Genomic DNA, 6,669 nt, shown 5'->3' with positions numbered 1-6,669 from the left:
CCAACACTTTGGGAGGCCGAAGTGGGCGAATCACTTGAGATCAGAAGTTCGAGACCACCCTCGCCAATATGGTGAAACCCCGTCTCTACTAAAAATACAAAAAGTAGCTAGGCGTGGTGGCTCGCGCCTGTAGTCCCAGCTACTTGGGAGGCTGAGGCAGGAGAATTGCTTGAATCTGGGAGGCGGAGGTTGCAGTGAGCCGAAATCATGCCACTGCACTCCAGCCTGGGTGACAGAACAAGACTCCATCTCAAAAAAAAAAAAAAAAAGATTTGTCCCTTCTCTATATATATTTATTCAAATATATATATATATATATCTGTGTGGATTTGTGCTTATTTATTCTATACTTCAAGTTATAATCAACATTATGTTATTTATTTTGCTGCTCAGACAGTTCCAGCATTGGCTGTTGGGAGCTCTTTCTGGTTGGCTCCTATGTGCTTTTGACATGGCCTCTTTTTGTTTTTTGGTTTTTGGTTTTTTTTTTTTTGAGCCGGAGTCTTGCTCTGTCACCCAGGCTAGAGTGCAATGGCTTGATATCAGCTCACTGCAACCTACGCCTCCCAGGTTTATGCGATTCTCCTGCCTCAGCCTCCCAAGTAGCTGGGATTACAGGCATCCGCCACCACGCCCGGCTAATTATTCGTATTTTTAGTAGAGACGGGGTTTCACCGTGTTGGCCAGGCTGGTCACGAACTCCTGACCTCAGGTGATCCACCCGCCTTGGCCTCCCAGAGTGCTGGGATTACAGGCGTGACCCACGGTGCCTGGCCAACATGGCCTCTTTTTTATAACATTTTAAAAATCAAATGTTATTCTTGCATTTTTTTTCTTTTTTTTTTTTTGAGACAGGGTCTCACTCTGTCACCCAGGCTTCCGTGGAGCAGCACGATATCAGCTCACTGCAACCTCCACCTCCCAGGTTCAAGTGATCTTCTGGCCTCAGCCTCCCAAGTAGCTGGGACTACAGGCACATGCCACCATGCCAGGCAATTTTTGTATTTCTTTTGTAGAGATGGCATTCTGCCATGTTATCCAGGCTGGTCTGAAACTTTTGAGCTCAAGCGATCCAACCACCTTGGCCTCCCAAAGTGCTGGGTTTATAGGTGTGAACCACTGTGCCCAGCCTACAATTAATTTTTGTTTTATTAAATATTACTTGCTTAATTCCAACAAAGGCTAAGTGTTTGTGTGTGTGTTTGTGTTTAAATACCTGTATATTTGATCTTGTTTGGTTACTAAGCTGATGTTAAATTCTTTCTTAATGACACAGAGGAAGTCCCAAGGCAATTCTTATGTATAGACCCACCCATCTATCAGGCCTCTGTTAAATATAGACAATGTCTTTGATGTGGAATTGCTTGTATTTTTGCAGTAAATGCCCATAAAATAAAAGTGAATTGACAATGATGTGTTACAAATTGCTTCACATAGAAAAAAAACTGGAGGTTCTGTGGCCAAAGGTATAGTTTCTTTTTTAAATAAGTAAGATAGCAATAAATTGGCCGGTGCGGTGGCTCACACCTGTAATCCCAGCACTTTGGGAGGCAAAGGCAGGCAGATCACTTGAGGTCAGGAGTTCGAGACCAGCCTGGTCAACATGGTGAAACACCGTCTCTACAAAAAAAAATACAAAAATTAGCCACACGGGACAGTGGCATGATCATAGCTCACTGCAGCCTCAAACTCCTGGGCTCAAAGGATCCTCCCACCTCAGCCTCCTGAGTAGCTAGGATAACAGACATACCACACCCAGCTAATTTTTAACATATTTTGTAGAAACAGGGTCTTGACATGTTGTCCAGGCTGGTCTTGAACTCCCGGCCTCAAGAGATCCTCCTGCCTTAGCTGGGATTACAGGCGTGAACCACTGCACCTCACCCAAATTCAAATCTTAGGCCCAAATGACACCTCTTAACTTGAAACTTGAACACCAACTTGCCTTCTTGTCACTTGGATATCTGACAGTCACCTCAAATTTATCCAAAACTGAGCTCCTTCTCTCTCTCTCTTTTTTTTTTTAATTAATTAATGTATTTATTTATTTATTTATTTTTGAGACGGAGTCTTGCTCTGTTGCCCAGGATGGAGTGCAGTAGTGCAATCTCGGCTCACTGCAACCTCTGCCTCTCAGGTTCAAGCGATTCTCCTGCCTCAGCCTCCTGAGTAGCTGGGACTACAGGCACGCGCCACTGCGCCTGGCTAATTTTTGTATTTTTAATAGAGATGTGGTTTCGCCATGTTTGCCAGGCTGGTCTCGAACTCCTGGCCTCAGGTGATCCACCTGCCTTAGCCTCCTAAAGTTCTGAGATTACAGGCATGAGCCACCATGCCCAGCTTACCACCTTGATCTTAGTTCAAATCACCATCATTTTCCTTCTGGATTATTGCAAAAACCTCTCAACTGTCTCCTAACTTCTGCCCAATCTAGTCACTACACAGCAACAAGAATGATTCTTTTAATATGTAAGTCAGCTCATGCCACTTCCTTGCCCAAAACCCCCAATAGCTTCTCATCTCACTAGGATTAAAAGCCAAGTCCTGGCCAGTTGAGGTGGCTTATGCTTGTAATCCCAACACTTTGGGAGGCTTAGGTGGGAGGATCACTTGAGTCCAGAAGTTCAAGACCAGCCTGGGCAACACAGCGAGACCCTGTCTCTACAAAAAACAAAAAAATTAGCCAGGTGTCGTGGATGCGCCTATAGTCCCAGCTACTCTGGAGGCTGAGGTGGGAGGATCACTTGAGCCTGGGAGGTCGAGGCTGCAATGAGCTGTGATTATGCCACTGCACTCCAGCCTATGTGACAGAGCGAGACCCCATCTCAAAACAAAAACAAAAAAACAAAAACCCAAGTCCTATAGCTCGTGCCTGTAATCTGAGCTACTTAAGAGGCCAGCTACTTGGGAGATGAAGGCAGAAGGATCGCCTGAGCCCAGGAGTTCAACACCAGCCTGGGCAACATAGCGAGGCCTCCTTCTCTAAAAAAGTAGAAACCGAAAACACCAACCCCTATAATGGCCAAGTTTCCCTAAACCTCATCTCCTAGGATGTTTGCCCTCACTCGTTCTGCTCTTGTCACTCTGACCTCCTTGTTCTTCAAACAGGCCAGACGTGATCTGATTGCTCTCATCTCAGGGTTCTCTCACCCGTGGTAGCCTCTGCCTGAATCTTCATCCCCCAGATACCTGCAAGCCTGGCTCCCTTACTTCTGTTCTTGGCTCACTAGTGATTCCTTCCCTGACTACTTCCCAAATGCTTATCACACCTCCTGCCCCACCCACATGCATATTTACATATTTATTTTCTGTCTTCTCCCCATTATAGAACATTGACTTTCCATAGCTGGGCGTGGTGGCACAGGCCTGTAATCCCAGCACTTTGGGAGGCCGAGGTGGGCAGATCACCTAAGGTCAAGAGATTGAGACCAGCCTGGCCAATATGGCGAAACCCATCTCTACTGAAAAAATACAAAAATTAGCCAGCATGGTGGTACACACCTATAGTCCCAGCTACTTGGGAGGGAGGCTGGAGAATCACTTGAACCCAGGAGGTGGTGGCTACAGTGAGCCGAGGTCATGCCACTGCACTCCAGTCTGGGCGACAGAGCAAGACTCTTTCAAAAAAGAAAAAGAATGTTCACTTCCCAAAGGCAGGATCTTTGGGACAATTATGTGCACAACTAATAAGATGGATGTACCAGGAATGCCAGCTATAAAAAAAATACCAGGCAGGGCGTGGTGGCTCACGCCTGTAATCCCAGCACTTTGGGAGGCTGAGGCGGGCAGATCATGAGGTCAGGAGATCGAGACCATCCTGGCTAACACGGTGAAACCCCGTCTTTACTAAAAATACAAAAAAAAATTAGCCGGGCCTGGTAGGGGACACCTGTAGTCCGAGCTACTCGGGAGGCTGAGGCAGGAGAATGGTGTGAACCCGGGAGGTGGAGCTTGCAGTGAGCCGAGTAAGCCACTGCACTCCAGCATTAGCGACAGAGCGAGACTCTGTCTCAAAAAAAAAAAAAAAAAAGTACCCAACATAGTAATTAATATAGGGGCACATTATTTCTAATAATGAGTATCATAATATTACTGTTCTTTCTGAATAAACTCCTCTTCGCAATCAGCATTTCTCCCTTGCCTTTTAGATATTCCTACACTGCCAATTTTTCTCTTCTGAAATCAACTTCTTTCTTGCAAAGCCACAGATTTAATCTCAGACTCACCCAATAAAGAATTCATATAAAGTATCTGTCTGTAATACAGTACTCTCACCTATTTTTTTCTGACTATTGCTCAGACTTCTGAGTTCCTCTTTATTTATTTAACTTTAATCTCTTGTTTTCTTAGGATCTCAACTTGCTTTCATTTTCTTTTACCTCTAAGCTCAGCAAGGAAGGGCTTCAGTTTGGTTTGGGAGTCAACTACTTTTCTCCCCCTCCTATTTGCCCCTTCTTAGACCCTTTCCTTTATTTTTGAGTTCAGGAAATCATAAATCTGTCTACTCCATCATACCTTTGTTACTTTTTGTCTTCTCAAACTCTTCACTCTAAATTTAGACCTTCAGCTGGGTGCTGTGGCTCATGCCTGTAATCCCAGCACTTTAGAAGAGGCAGGAGGCTCGCTTGAGGCCAGGAGTTCAAGACTCGCCTGGGCAACACAGTGAGACCTCCCCCATCTCTGCCAAAAATAAATAAATAAATAAATAATAAAACAATAGCTGAGGGCCGGGCACAGTGGCTCAGACCTGTAATCCCAGCACTTTGGAAGGCCAAGGCAGGCGGATCACTTGAGGTCAGGAGTTTGAGACCAGCCTGGTCAACATGGTGAAACCCAGTCTCTACTAAAAATACAAAAATTGATTAGGTGTGGTGGTACATGCCTGTAGTCCCAGCTACTTAGGAGGCTGAGGCAGGGTAATCACTTGAACCCAGGAGGCAAATGTTGCAGTGAGCCGAGATCACACCACTGTACTCCAGCCTGGGTGGCAGAGCGTGACTCCGTCTCAAAAAACAAACAAACAAACAAAAACCAATAGCTGAGTAGTCTCAGCTACTTGGGAGGCTGAGGCAGAAGAATCACCTGAGCTTAGGCCGTCAGGGCTGCAGTGAGCCCTGATCTTGCCACTGCACTCCAGCTTGGGCAACAGAACAAGACTATGTCTCCAAAAAGATTTTTTTTAACAAAAAATAAATTTACACTTCCAGATCCTGTTGTCTACTCTCATCAAACCAATGTCACACAGAATATGTAGTGAAAAGGCATCTTAGCCTAGTGTGTCCCAACAGTACCAGCCTCTAGAGTGTGTTTTAGAAGCCTGCAGGGGAATTTGGGTTGTGACAATCACGGAGGGAAGAGGGAGACACCAGCATGTAATTGCAATGCTAAACAGCCTGCCAGGTAACAAGCCCACACAATAAAATATTGTCCCACATTCCATCAGACTTTTGAATGTCCTACCAGACACTTTCTTCTGTGTCTGAGGCCTAGACTCTAAGTCAATTTTACTTATGACAAGCTACTTTTCTTTCACTTTTAACATCAACTAAAATTTCTAAGAATTCTTCCATGAGAAAAACAATGGAAGATTATATGTTGATATAGTCAGAACTTTATTTCAGCGTGTCATGGATTATAAAGTTTGTTTGTTTATTTATTTATTTATTTTGAGACAGGGTCTCGTCTGTCACCCAGGTTGGAGTGCAGTGGCGCAATCTTGGCTTACTGCAACCTCCACCTCCCGGGTTCAAGCAATTCTCCTGCCTCAGCCTCCCGAGAAGCTGGGATTACAGGTGCGTGCCATGACGACTGCCTAATTTTTGCATTTTTAGTACAGACGGGGTTTCGCCATGTTGGTCAGGCTGGTCTTGAACTACTGGCCTCAAGTGATCCACCCACCTCAGCATCCCGAAGTGCTGGGATTATAGGCATGAGCCATAAGACCCATCTGATGGACTATAAAATAAAAAAAAAAAAAAACAATAAGAGCTTTACCAAGAAGTGGCTTGTTGCTCACCATTTTGGAAAATGTCACCAACAATAGGCCCTTACCATGCTTCAGGAACCAAGAGAACACACCTGTTGCAGTTGCAGCTTTTACATTTATAGTTATTGTGTATGGGTGTAAATAACTACTTCCTTGTATTTTCCACTGTAGACATGTTTTAGCCCTTATCTCTTGAAATATATATTATTTTGCTATTTTAAAATTTGTTTCTTGGTTGGGCACAGTGGCTCACACCTGTAATCTCAGCACTTTAGGAGGCCAAGGTGAGAGGACTGCTTGAGGCCAGGTGTTTGAGACCAGCCTGGGCTACGTAGTATAGCTGCTATCTCTACAAAAATAAAAAAAGGTAAAATTTGTTTCTCCTCTACATTACAGATTATAGCTGAGATATTGTCTTATTTTGCTTGTAGATGGTTTATATTTTCCCTGATTTTCATTGCAGTTAAAACAAACAAAGAGATCTATTCAGCATCTATAAAGCGATGTCGGCACTAATTAAATTGAGAACCACTAACATAATAGATAAACCACTCCAAGATTTCCCGTTTTCCTGTTTGCTTTCCAGGCTGCTGTTGACCATATGCCCACACCAAACACAACCTCATTCCCATTTTCTTTACTTTTCTTTTTTTTTTTTTTTTTTTTTTTTGAGACGGAGTCTC

The sequence above is a fragment of the Pan paniscus genome, chromosome 19 (genome assembly GCF_029289425.2).
Source record: "Pan paniscus chromosome 19, NHGRI_mPanPan1-v2.0_pri, whole genome shotgun sequence".
In the NCBI taxonomy this organism is placed as follows: Eukaryota; Metazoa; Chordata; class Mammalia; order Primates; family Hominidae; genus Pan; species Pan paniscus.
Note: the sequence above shows the minus strand (reverse complement) of the source record.